Source organism: Nomia melanderi, chromosome 1 (assembly GCF_051020985.1).
Source record: "Nomia melanderi isolate GNS246 chromosome 1, iyNomMela1, whole genome shotgun sequence".
NCBI lineage: Eukaryota > Metazoa > Arthropoda > Insecta > Hymenoptera > Halictidae > Nomia > Nomia melanderi.
Genome location: NC_134999.1, coordinates 38,502,947 through 38,515,921, shown reverse-complemented (window position 1 = coordinate 38,515,921; position 12,975 = coordinate 38,502,947). Strand labels below are relative to the sequence as shown.

The 12,975-nt window shown below is 47.6% G+C and overlaps 1 protein-coding gene across 1 annotated transcript in view; it reads left to right on the top strand.

The window, feature by feature from the left end:
- mdy (diacylglycerol O-acyltransferase) overlaps positions 1-12,975 on the top strand; it is a 113,378-nt gene that overhangs the window by 58,873 nt on the left and 41,530 nt on the right. The window lies entirely within an intron of this gene.

Below are 12,975 nucleotides of genomic sequence, written 5' to 3'. Positions count from 1 at the left end.
CGCTCGCGCGGGCAAATTTTCTTCCGCGCACGTCGAGCTCGAATATTGTTTGACGTATGCATATTTTAATACATATGCAGATGAAGGTACGTGTACTCTGAAAATTAAGCACCGGGTCCCATATGTCGGCGCGGCGGACGGGTTAAATAGGAATCGACTAACGTGTCTGTTCGCGACTCACAGTTTCTACTCCCCATAATCGCGAATGCGGAACAGGCAAACGTTCGACGTCGATTATCTCCGAAATCAGGTATCAAACGGGAGATACGGTTCTACATTTTCGCCTAATTTTAGCGCGCAGTAGAATCATTTATTCCTTTCTACCATCCATTCTGCTTCAGTGTTTATAATTTACGCAAATGAAGTTACGTGGAAAAGTGTCACTCGCTTTGAAACCGAACCACGAATCGCACTTTCTAAAATATCTTTACATTAAAATGAAATTTAATTTATACACATATTCCTGGAAAACAGGAAGCACACGCGGAAATTTCAATTGAAATGCAGCCACGATAATTGACAAACATAGAAGCTGGAATCAATTTCACAAGAATCATCTACATCGATGTTACTTCGAACGCTGTATTTGAGATTTTAACTAATTATAATGTCAAAACTAGAGACTTCTATTTCGATGAAGCATCGAGATACCATTTCCTTTGGAATTCATCAGAAAATTCTATCAGGAACGCGCAACGAAACCGTAAACTTAATCAACATCGCCACGAACGTGATACAATCGACGAAACGCGAAACGCTCGGCGCTGGTGCGAGGAGATACGTCAGGTCTCGCGCAGGATCTTAATTCAGAATGTCATAGTTGAGCACCTCGAAACTGGAGCGCGCCGAGCGGAGCGGAATCTCCGCAGAATGCTTTCTTCCCACAAACGTTCGGGTTAGTCGCATAGAGACGACAGTGCAAGTGTCTCGCAGGAGGTCATCCCGAATTTCCAAAGGGATTCGGCTAGCCAAGAACGCGGCGCTGAAACTCCATTGCCCGGGGATCGTCGACGACGGTTCCGGGATCGAGGTTAAACCGTGGGGAGAGAGAGATCTGCAAAGCGCGGCCGCACGCTAATGTGGTCACGTTTAAGGACAACCGTGGACGCACGTACCTCTTTGATCGTCGTTTTCCACGGTGATTTAATCCGATCCATTTTTAACCGTTGCTTGGATCAACGAAAGAAACATCTTGGTTCTCTTTTATATCAGCGACCCCAGTGTACCGATTTTTAGATTCTCTTCCGTGCGGTTTCTTACATTTTCCTCCGAGTTCTACAAAATTTCCATTTCTACGCTTTCTTGTTGGCTTGCGACTCGAACAATGGAAACCCTTAGGCAAATAACGGAAACATTTTCGATTGTAACATAGTGGTTATCGATGTCGGAGGATCAGGTTCGCTTATTCCGAAGTTCGCAGCTAAAACGAACTAAGACAGCTTATTTTACACTTTCATAAGCTGCTCACGATGCGATCTTCATCGCATGAAATTCTAGACAGAACCGATAGCTTCGGAAAAGATCCGAAGATTTACCTTGGAGCCCTTCGTCCAAGATTCCCGGCCAGGCTCGAGCAGCAAGATACTTGAAATTTAATTCAGATTCGATCGAGCGTCTCGGGAAACGCGATGGAGATCGCGGAATCTTGGCCGAGCTCGCGCGAGCGGGGATATCCGTTGCAGAAATCAAAAGGGGAACGGTTTAAAAGTTTCGGATTCGATGAAAAGTAGAAATCCTGAAGGGAAACGGCTCCAAGAACCGGAATACACTGCCGAGGGGAAACGGCTCGGGAAAGTAGTAAGCACACCGATCAAACTCTTTCCCGATTAATAAAAGCTTTCCTGCGAAGGGTTCTCGAGACGTTACCAGGCTGATCTCTCGAGCTTCGGTACGTTTGCGCGTGATGTACCGACCGGGGAAACTTCGCAGGTACACTCTTCTTGCCAAAGAGAGAATCGATTATTTTATTTCATGTCTGCACAAGGGAAAATGCGTTTGAACGTCGAGATGCGAACGTGTCCACGATGAAACGACGCATAGAACAACTTCGGTTAAAAGTTATCCGTCTCCCACGTGAGATTTTTATAAATACTTCATTATTCTCCATATTTTTATGCGTGGTACACCGACACTTTCTTGAAAACATTTCTAACCCGAATGTTGCTAACTTCGACTCCACAAACTGCCTCATTATTACCTTCAAAGTCTACAAAGTCGAGAAGGTCTCGTAAATCTGGAAAGTCTGCAAAGTTCCGGCTTTCAGACGTCTTCCGGACGTCTGGCAAATCCCAGAAGTCTTTAATCTCATTGAGCGGAGATCAAAAAGGATTAAAGATAAGCAAAGATCAAAGGGAGCTTCCCCCTTTACACGCGTAATCGCAGGATCCGCCGAGAGAACAGCGGACTGTTCTCGGATACACGTGAAACATTCATATATTCGCGGTATTTAAATAACATCGCGTAAGAACACCGGCATCCGCCGGGGGAGGAAGAAACGCGAAAAATCCGCGCAAAAGGTGGCGGCCGGAAAGTTTGAAAAGTAAGTTCGGCGGTGGATTTCACGCGTTTGCCTCGCGCAACGGCCGCGTGAAAGGAAAATCCTCCGCGCGATTCCAGCCGGTCCGGCCGCGGAAAAGAACGGCTCCCTTACGTGCACGCGCAGCGGCGGTATGGTATTACGTGAAACGAATGCACGCAGTCTGCCAAGATCCGACTTCACGCACGGTAACTCCGCGAGGTGATTACAAGCCCGTGCCAACTGGATGCGGTGCCAGGATCAGGAATGTCCCGGAGGAGAGCCGTGGAAAGCGCCCCAACCCCGCGGAAATCGGAGGAACGAGCGAAGGAATTGTCAGGACATAAGTAGGGAATTACGCGGGCCTGGTGAATTACGAGGATCGATACCGGTGTACATATATATATACCGGGGCCGCGCGAAAGCCACGGCTGCCCGAATACGCGCTGCCACGTCGCCCGGGGAAATTTATCGGCGATCCTCGAGCGTTCTTGAAAAATAAAGACTGATACGATCCTTTCTTTGCTACTGGAACCCCGGGCTCTTGAATAAAAAATCTCCTCCGTATTTTCGCTTCACGGAAGCGCCACGTGATTACTAGGTGTTCGACGTTTTAGGAATGCGTAGATTTGGGAGAGTTGGACTTTCGAGAGGTTTCAATTTTGAATTTGAAAGGTTGAAATTATGAAATTTCCTATGGAGGTTTATCGCTCTTTTGAGTTCATTATGTCCTTCGCCGTTTCAGAAGTGCGGGCCCCGCGATGCTCGATTTTCAGGCGAACAGGTCTAGACGGTTTTATAAGTCGCATTTCCCCGTTTCGCATCGGGCGTACCGGTAATTTCGTTGGAGTTGAAGCACGGTATCGGTGATTGTCGTGATCGATAACGCGGAATTGGTAGGGGCTGGATGTGCCATTGTCACGTTGCTCTCGGCGCGTTTCATCGAGACGCCGGTGCAAACGGTGATTTTGACACGGGTCACTCACGTCACCGCGTAATGCGCGCGAAATGCGGTGTCGTTTCGCGGAATAATTATCCGTCCGCCGGTTACCGGCAACTTCCGACCCGATATTTCCGTGTGTAACAGCCGAGGCAGCCGAATCCTGGCGTAAACTAGTTCCCCGTGAACGTTTCTCGGGAATGGCAACGGCAGATCTTCTATACGAATTAATCCACGGTTTCTACGCGCGAATTAAATTCGACTGAAAATAGTGCGGAAGTTTGTTAATTACGATCGCGCGCGCTGCCGGGAACACGTTCCGAGAGTTGCACGGGTTCCGCGGGTTCGACGGGTTCCACGGCCATGGAAAAATCGGCGACACCGAATCACACTCTCCCGACACGCTAATGGAACGGGCAACGGCCAACGCGGGACCGTCGAAACTGAGAAAATGCGAGAAAAAACAGACGGACGAGGGAACAGAGGCGTATCGGAGGAAGACGGAAAATCGGTTTCACCGTATGTTGTCTTTTGTTTCGACGGGGGAATAAAAGAGAGGAGAATTCCAGGCGACGTATTCACAGCGGCGCGGGCTGCGTCGCGCGTCTTTCATCCGTGAAACGCCTTTGACATTTTTATTCCGGACATTACGGATTTTTATGAAATCGTAATTTCGACGGTTTATTCGATTCAGTCGCGTGCACGCTCCGGGTGAATTTCGTTCGTTCGCGCGGCAACTTGAAAGGATAAATTTTAGACCCGATGAGGGGGGCGAAACAAGCAAAATGAAAGGTGGGAGCGGAACGCTCGTATCTGCTTACGGCGCTTTACGTTTTTCATGTCCCTTCTGTAAACTCCGGTGAAACGTTCTCTGATCCACAAAGGTAGCAGGACAACAATGTCTACTTATACGTTTAATCAAAGCAGCTTCCTCCGCGAAATTAAACGCCTAATAAACATAAAGAAACAGAAACGTTCCAATCGCATTTATCCGGATCAATGTGCCATAGGCGATGCCTCGGAGTCAAAAGCGATGGTGTCAAACACAATTCTTCATTACTATCTTCCAAAGCAAATATTTGTTTGAAACGTCAGTTTCAACAGCGCGATACACTCACTCTGTCGTGTCGAAAGCATTGAGTTTATAAAAATGCGATGGCAGTTCAGCGGCAATGCAGAGTTATAGAAACTTTCGAATGAAAAGTAGATTATCGTTTTAATGGAACAACGACGGTTTGTTTATTCGTTGAGGTTATTCGATTGCCGGTTGCTTGATCGACGATAACGACGAGCCGCTTAGAAATTCCAACGGTGTAGTGGTGGCAAATACGCGCGATTGGAAATGCAGCCGCCGTTTCTGATTACGGTCGCATCGAGAATGCGATGCGTTCGCGACTCTTTGCGGGTTTCTATTTTTTCCCGTTGCCCTCCCCACTGCGCCGTTCGCCGGTTTTTGCCATTTTTGTTTCGTTCCGTGGAACACGCTCGATTTATACATCGGGGCGTCGCTCAGGTGCGTCGGCTACACGCTGCACCGCCTACCCCAGCCGTTGTCGGCGACAAATGCAACGCGCACGCGAGGCGGAACAAGATTGCAGCCGTGTTCGACGTAGACGCGTTTACGGCGTTCCGCGAATTCGCAGTTAGTTCTAATGTTTTCGATGAAACGATTAATTTACTTGGGCGCGCGTGCCGCTGACGGCGAGGCCGAGCATTCTACGCTTAAAGGTTCCGCGACACGGCTTCGATATTTACGGTATTGCCTCTTTAGTTGATTGCGGTTTTAATCGTCGCGTAGTTAGTCTACTGTTTTACGAAGGTCTCGTTCCATGCGAAGATCGTCAAGATAATTCTTAAGTAGTAGGCGTTTAAAAGGAAAACTTTGAGTACAGCAATGCCCCTCTAATTGTCGTCAAACTTTATTTGACGAGTTTTTTAAATGGTTCGCTTCAAAATTTTTGCGCTTTCTCAATCGAAACGAGTGTTTGGTACTAATTATCTTATCGCTGAAGTGTCTCCCTTGTTAGTTGAGACTTTTTTCATTTATTAGAATTTTACGACACCTTCGAGTATCTCGAGGGATTATCAAAGTGATTTGTTGCGCGATACGGTTGGAAAGAGAGCTGCGCCGTGACAAGCGTATATTTCATTGTACACAATATTTAGAATCTGAAATTGAGCCTGAAATTTGTATTGTAATTAATTTCCCTCGAATGTATTTCCATATCAGTGCCGCGACCCCTGTCCAGACGCACTTTCGAAATGGATGAGCTTTTATATTTAATGGAAAAAATCGCCCATAAATCCGACTGTCACGGCTACGCCGCGGGTAATAATTAAAAAATACCGAAGGAATTTGTATTCGTTATACGCGGAGTGCGGTTAAGTGTGACGTTACACGTATTGAAATATTGAAATGCAGTTCGTTCTATGTATACGCGCCGCCGTGTCGGGTCACTGACGGATATATACTACTGACAGGAGCTTGACTAGCGCGCGTACCTCTGAAATTTTTCTTCTATATCTCACCGACGACGTACACTCGCTAATCTTCTTAGCCATTCGTTAAGAACTAGTCAAAGAGAAAAATTGAAAACGCTGACGCGCACATTGCAAAATCCATTAATTCTGTCACCTTCGGGATACATTTGTCGTATCGCGGAAATAAAACATTCCATCCAATATCAGCCGCTCATCAATTTTTCAATAGAACTTCCGAATTTTCTATTGCGCGTTCGAATTTGCATTGAAGAACCGACCAAACGAATATTTCCAATGAATTTCCCAAATTGATTCTGCCAGTGCATACACCATCTTCGCTGTTACAAAACCACCAATAAGAAACCTGCCGCGAACGTCGTCCCCCGAACAAATCACGAGTGAACCTATTCAATTATTACATTAGCATATCGCCGATCACCGGGTGTTCCAGAAGTCACCTCTGGATATTCCCCCGCGCGCGAAGCGTCCGCCGCCGTTGACGAATACCTAACGTCCTCCACCGTTGCCTCCTCCCCGAATAGTAATTTAATAACGGAACCCGGTATCGGTCCCGTATATTCCTCCCTCGGAAACACGGCCAGCCCCAGGTTGCCCTATAAAAGATGAAGAAACTAAGTCGCCGGTGGTGTGGGGGCAGCCACCAAAGAGAGGACGTTCTCGATGACACGTTTCCTGAGCGAGGGTGAAAGGGAGGGCCCGAGTCTCTTCCGTTCGAGGCGGCACGCGGAAATGGATCCTGATCAAAATGCATCAGTCTGCTTTTTCTGGTATCAGCTCGATCGGAGCGCGGGACAGATATATAAGGGAAGGAACGTGAACGAAGAAGAGGAAGACAGAGGGAACGGAACAGTGTCGAACCGGGACGGTGGGAGGGGGGAAGAAGGATCGCGGTGGAATCGTGGCTCGGGATGAGGTGAAAAGGGCGAGGGTGGGAAATCGGCGACAGGGGAGGGCGCCGGGGAAATGGGATGGCGGAGAGATCGAGAGTTGCGGATCTCGAAGTGTACCGTGGGCGACAATGGGGTCCGAGGTGAAAACTGGCAATTCCTCAGCGCGGGCGGGAGCGGCCGAAGAAAATGGAGAAACTATTTTCGTCGCTGGAACTTCCGCCATTGTTGCGATCCCCTCCATCGCGTAACGCGCACAATGCGGCCACGGTGCTGTTTCGTCGTCGAATGCGCAGTCGAGATCAGCTGAATAATTCTGTACGTTAACGTTGCGTCCCGCCGCCACCTGTGTGTCTGTGTGTGTGTGTGTGTACTTTTTTTTCGGCAGTCCTGCGACCAGCTTCGTTGACAATGAAATACGAGGGTGTCTTCGAAAAATTTTCGGAAAAATTGTTTCCCGCCGGGCAATATATCTCCCGGCGGGTTTATCTATCGCGGACAGCTGAATCGCGAACGGGGTAATAAAATCATTGATACGTTTTCGAGTCGCTGAAAGAACCGAGTTTGCATATAAATAGTCTTACCCCGTTCCGCGCCTCGTCTTCGGTTTATAACTGTTCGTTGTTCGACGGTCGATACGATATCGACGTGTGCGTATAATACCGCCGAGGGAAAGAATTTAGCCGGGCCGCTCCGTATTCGACGACGTAAATCTGCTGCGACCCGGCGTCTCGCGAGCGCGCGTACGAGTTGTGACAATTTAATTGCACGGGGGCCACTGGCGGCCGCGAAAAAGGCGCGAGATCGTGTTTGTCTCCCGGCGTGATGTAATTCCGCGCCGGGAAATGTGATTTTGATCGATCGCGCGGAGATATTTCTTGTCGGAGCTCCGTTCCGATTCGGTATTAGTGGATCGCGGATATTCATATATAGACGCGGAATAACCGGTGTTTTTATACGTTCCCCAGGCTTCTATCTATTGATCTTGAAAAAACAGAAATAGAAAAGGACGTTTCGGTAGCGATACGAAGCGATATGCAGTTTTCTTTACGAGAGACTGGAACTCGACTAATGGACTGATGTGTCCGAGCGTAGTCGACTGTTTCTACTTGGAACGCGTTCCGGCGATGAATTTTTCATGTCCATTTGATTTTACGAGTCTCCCAGTAGCAGTTTCAAACCCGCTCGGCGGGAACAAGCTCGATTTTGCGGGATTATGAAGAATTAAGCAACATTAAACTCGTATTATGAAATGAAATTGATATTGCCCGCATGCGTTCCGCGTTCGCGAATTTAATCGTGTCTAATCTAATTTCGCGGTCAGCCTCGCTGCCGGCCGAGTTCGGTATTAATCGAACGATGGCGGGGGGGAATAAAAAATTCCGTAGTATCCGCGATAAACTAGTTTCCAAGGTGTCGGTCGGCTCGCGAACCACGGCACGTTTAATTTGCGCGCGGCAGCTAATCAACTTTCTCCGGCACGGCATCAGCGGTAACATAAATTTCGTTTCAGCCCCTCGTGGCCGGCTGAACCGTTCATAAAATATATACCAGCGACACTTTAACGATCCCCGCTTTAAATTATTCGAAAAGAATATAATTAATGCGTCGAATTTGGTCTGGCCATAGTTTTCCAGTCCGCGGATGATGCCGCGATAATGGGAAAGCGTGTAAGCTCGTACCAAGTATCACCGGCGACCGATCTTATCGTCAATTAATTGCCACCGTGTAAAATAGCATGTCCCGCGTAATATATTTACACGTTCTCATTAACTCGCGCGAATCACACATCATTCCGGAACGGTAATTTAACCCGTTCACATCGGGGATGATAGTCCGCTATAAGATTTCATTCTTGTGCGACATTTCATGAATTTATTGTTAGGGCTCTGAATATATAGCACCGAATTCAAGCTAGCGTACCGTTATGCGAGGGTTGCTCCCTATCCCCGATGAAATAAGATACCCGAATTAGGTGCTGCAACTGGAGCAGCGCTAATTAGTCTTCGTTCATGATGAATAAGGGATTAATAACGACGCGGTCGTGTTTCATCGGTTTTTCGAGACGTTACCAGAGAATGTTTAAACATTTACTACACGATAGACAGGAATGAAGGCGGTGTATCGGTATCTTTCTCTCGGATCGTTATATTTAATCGCGTCTGATCAACGTCGTCTAATTCTACTCGCAGCGTATATTAACAGCGTGACGCCGGCATTCCATAACGCGGCATATAACGAGGAACAGACATGCCTCGTAACGTTATCCCGCATAAACACGACTTAAAGCAAATGCATCCAGCAATATTCAGACGCCTATGTTTCTACCACTGCATCTAAACGTCGAACCTAATTACCCGAGAAGCATTTCAACGCGCTAATTATCATCCACTCGAGTCCTTTCCCCGACACATCTATCCCCGATCAACAAGATCGAAAAACTGTCCGCGGGATTCCATTAAAAAACAATCAAGCCGCGGAATTCCTAGCGCAACGCAATTGTCCCGCCATCGTGAGATTAATTCCTTCCGAAGGATCGGACGTGCGGCGAAAGAGGCCAGTTGTAAATCAGACCGAGGATTAACATTCTCGTTGCGCGGTATCAGGAGGGATCAATCAGATGTTAATGTGGCCAGGAAGGAAATCCCGAAAGAAACTGGAAAGGAACACGCTCGCGCGCCGATCGCGTGAAGGTTATCGCGAGCGAGAGGAAGTACATCTGCGTCCCTGTTTGTCGCTTATACCGTTTCGAGATTATCGCTCGCACGAGAGTTCGCGCGAGCCGCCCCGTTCCCCCTCGCCCTCCGGTGCATAATGTATGTACGCAATATACCGGTTCGGGGCTAGATAATTGCCAAATGCCGTGACGCGTGTACACCGTGCCGCGTTGCACGTTGAAAATGAATCTATCTCGACGAGCGCTGCACAATACCGAGGCTCCCGCCAGTGTACACGCATGTCTTTCGCTATCTGATCTCGTCGAGATCATGGGAATCGTTTCAGATCGATATCTGAGCGAACGCGAAGTTGGAATGCGCGGAGCTACGGGAATAGAGACAGCGATCTCTCGTGATGATTCTTGTCCCTTTATGTCGTCGAGCGTGATAAGTCACTCTTTATCATTGTACCATGAATCTCGGTTTTGTAGTTTTCGCTGAATCATTTTGGTAGATTGATTTCCAGTAGAAAAGTTACTCATCGGTTAGACGCGTTCGATATCGCAGAATAAATATCGCTGTTTATACATGGTTAAACGAGGGATATCGTTCGGTAGTTCGTTAATTGAAAGTTCGAATAATCACATCATCCCCGATTAAACAACGAAAAGTGTGGCCGACGTCGGGGCGATTGTAGTACCTGAAACTTGCAGAGCTTCGCGACAGTCCGATAATATTTCTCTTGGAGACTCTTTTTCCTTATAGCTCCAGCGGCCAGATAATTGAAAGAGTACACAGGAACTGTTATGTTCCCATTCCGTTTAAAAACCTGGCACTGATACACGCTGATTCCCCGGGAAAATACGTTTCTCCTTGGCGTGGTATTGTTCTTCGATAGAGAAACTACCATGCACGAAGCGGGACGGAACGATATCGTTACAATGGTACGTTCCTGTAATGTTTCCGCGGAACCGTGTACCGTACGTTCGAAAGAATCATGTTATATCCGCCCTGTTCGAAGCTGTTTCGAACAAACTCGATACTTGCGGCTGGAAGTATAACGCGCTTTAATGGGACGAACTGCGGCAGTGCGTCATGCAGTTTCCTAATTCCTTAAACACTTGCCATCTTATTTCTTTCGCAAGCAACAGAGTCGCTCGGTTGAATATTTACTTGAACAGTCGCTCAGAATAGCACGGCTCGAATCAACGGAAAGTGAAACTCTAATATTACAAACGGACTGTGCATTCTTGTATCTTAACGTCGTAATTCGCTGGTTAGTGAATTCGTTGGATATTTTTATCTCTGCTGAAAGTATATCTCGTTTCAATTGTCGTCTTTGTACATTTATAACTTGTGGAGGTCTTTGTGAGTTACACAATAGAAATTTTAATACAGTTCGATTTCCTGTGAATTATTGGAACTTCTAATATCAGATTACATCTGTCAATAAATTTGTATCCAACCAAATCAGAATTAGGCCAGGGTGAGAACTGCTCCGAGCTACTAGGTCTCCGCTGGTCCTCCTAATAAATCCTTCGCAACAGCTGAGAATTAATCGACGATTAGATTGGAAATGAATATTCCCGAAACAGCCGGATCCACGAACGAAAACTGTTTTCCGTTGATCGAGGTGTCTCCGGACGTGTGGACGGGCAACGCGCGTCCATTGAACGCGCGGAATCTCGGCACGCCAGGATCGGGATAGCGGCTCGTAGGCGCGATTTAATTAAGATACGAACAATCCAGGCCAGAAGAAGTCAGCCGGATTCGATGGAAATATCGGAAAATATGGGGATTATGCGAGGCTCGGCCTCGTCAACGGTTATATACCGGTGCCATTAGCCCGACGCCCGTTACCAGCGGTGCATTATAATAACCGGCATTCTTAAGATCGCGATGCAAATACCGCGGAGATAATTAAACACGCCGCCGACCGGCTCCCCCGATGAAACGCACTATCCACGGGGAAAAGAAACCGTGTTACCACGTGAAATCCTCTCGGTCAGCGAACGTTCAGGCGAGCCGGTCTCGCGCGGAAGAAGTTCTTTGAACCCTTAATCATTACGAGTCACGCCGTCGCGCAATGAAAAAAAGACGCGAAAGATGAGGGCACGAAGAGAGAGAGAGAGAGAGAAAAAATGGGGAAATTAATTCGCGGAGGTCGGCTCACAGGAGAGCGAGCGAATGCTTAGTATCGTGTTTTATAAACCCTTTAATTGCCACGTTCGGACACGTAGCGGCACGGCGTAACACGCCGCCGCCCCCGGTTTCATTTATGCGGACGTATCCGCTGTCACGTTCCCGGAGGCGTGCGAAATTGCGATGATTAAAATGTACTCGGCCGGCGTGCATCAGCATGCTGCTTCCCTCTTCTCCCTTTCATTCGGTGTTTTTCATTTACCCGGAAGGAATACGGCGCGCGGATAACGAACACCGAGCCCGCGGAATTTGTTTAATTGAACCCGTGAGAAATAAATTTCGCGACCAGCGGAGGGGAGGGGCGCAGCCGCGTTACCGTGCGCATTCTTATTCGTGCGCGTCGATTTTTGGCCCGGCGCGGCCTCGTAACTTTTAATGGAAGATTGCTATGTTTTAGCGGCACGCTAGATTTTTAGGGTTGCACGGGGTTTTTAGTGTCTCCCGGGGTGAAACGAGTATTATTTCCGTGTCGTAATTTACAGTCTCACTGGGTTATTCTGCAGTGAAGATGTTTTTAGTCGCAGGTGGTCTTTGAACAGGTTTTTCTCTCTTTTCTCGATGCTTCGATTCTTCTTAACGCGGAGTGTCGCGGTGGAGTGAAACGGTAATTGCGTTTTGCGTTTATGAGATTGTTGGCTAGTTGTTTGAATCCGTATTTCAATTAGGGAGATTTATTCATGGTTTCGTGCACGGTTCGCGCTGAGGACGATAGTAAAGTTTGTTACCCATTCAATACGCGATGGCTATTATCAGGATAGATGTTTCAGGCACCTGATCAGTAGCCTTGAGAGATGTTGCCAGCCAGAAACTACGGGATACGCTTGTCTTGCTAACTAGGCAAACTTCGGTAGTTAGAAAACTGTAATGTACACGAATACTCGCCGAGGACGGATTAATCCAAGTTTAACGAGGCTTAACTGGCTGCCGCATTACCGAAACGAAATTCGCGAAGTTTAAGTTATTGGTTAGCTGCATGCAGTTATGGTTTCCATTCCAAACACATTGTTACCATCGCGTTACGAAGCGGGTTCAAGCTGTCAGTCACTTCAGCTCCTGCGAATTCCATTCCTCGCTCGACCATCGTTCTTCTTCCGCTTGTGCTCTCGAATCGATGCTTCGATTCAAACTATTAGACCCAAGAAACAGACACGAAACGTTCGATACGATCGAATGATACAGTTAGTTTCCAATGTTAACTAGCGCAAAGTAAAACGCGAAAGATTTCAATTGGAAGTCATCGATCGATATTCTCATCCCCCGTTGGCGACACAA